This window comes from Dermacentor albipictus, unplaced genomic scaffold (assembly GCF_038994185.2).
Source record: "Dermacentor albipictus isolate Rhodes 1998 colony unplaced genomic scaffold, USDA_Dalb.pri_finalv2 scaffold_194, whole genome shotgun sequence".
In the NCBI taxonomy this organism is placed as follows: Eukaryota; Metazoa; Arthropoda; class Arachnida; order Ixodida; family Ixodidae; genus Dermacentor; species Dermacentor albipictus.
The window spans coordinates 35,041-36,325 of record NW_027225748.1 but is presented as its reverse complement, the minus strand read 5'-3'; positions in this window follow the sequence as shown (position 1 = coordinate 36,325).

Sequence of the window (1,285 nt, the reverse complement as noted above, 5' to 3'; positions counted from 1 at the left end):
TGTCACCCACCTAAGCACATTTAGAGATCTTCTGTATATTGACTGATTGAATACCGGATAGTTTCACGCTTTGAGGCGCGAAAAAAAAAAAAATCACGCCACTTGCGTCTACGTATACACTCTATCATCGTACTCAATGTGTACTTTTCGCATTATTCCTTCGCTTCGAAGCATCCCGCCCTGCTGTTACCTAGCGGGATAATTGAACATCTTTGCTTTTTTTAAGCATTTTCTTTTCTGTCATCTTTTTTACCCTTACCTCCCATCCCCAGTGTAGGGTAGCAAACCGGAGAGTGATATCTGGTTAACCTCCCTGCCTTTCCTCTTCCTCTCCTTCCCTCCCACCCCCTCTCTCTCCTTCCTGCCGAGGGCCTTGCTCGACGGGCGCCGCACCTCAACGAACTCAACGCACGAGAGAGGAGGTGCCTGCACTCTGACATGAATGGCGCTACTTTAGTTTTTTGTTCCGACGCCATTAGGCACCTCCTGCGCATATCGTTAACATTTGTTAGGCGGTGATACGCGATCACCCGATGAAAGATAAACAAGTACACCTGTCACCTGGAGAGCTCGCGAAGCTCGGCTTATGTTGTTAAGAAATCAAACAGCTGCATCTTTTTATGCACAATTGTCAACAATTCTTCAGTGGAAGAGCTTCACGCACGCACTCCTCTTGAATGCGATGCGCTAGTTTAAAAGCTCAAATGAGAGAATGAAGAGCTTTGCCAATACATGGTTGTTTTAGGATGGCTACTAATCGTAAATATTTGTAAAGGCCAAATCCGCAAAGTAGCCAGAGGATGTGTGGAGTCTTTTCAAGATAGAGCATGTTAGTAGCGTCGGCTGAATTCGGCTCCAACAGCAGCGCTAGTATTAAGCTGTGAGCGTATGCTTTTGAGTTTCGAAAGATTTCTGTGATATAACCACTGGCTTGTGGGCCTTTTCTTAAAGAACAAGAAAATGACAAAATGTACAGTAACGCTTCTATTTCGGAAACGCGGTTTACGCGTAAAAGCGTATTGGTGCTATTCCCGTTTTGTGAACTGCAACTACAATGTTTCAAAAATACTTCGATTGTGTGTGAGTGTGCCGGCTTTTTCAAAGCTTATTTTATAGCCTAATTAGCAGTTATAGCGGGCACTAAGTCGCCATAATTGTGCATTTGCTGCTCGGCTTCCGCTGGACCAGACACAAACACACGCGCGCGCGCGCTAGGTTCAACTACAGCTGAAGCTAAATTTTCTTTCTTATTATAGTCACCACATAAGTAATGCCTTTTGTTACG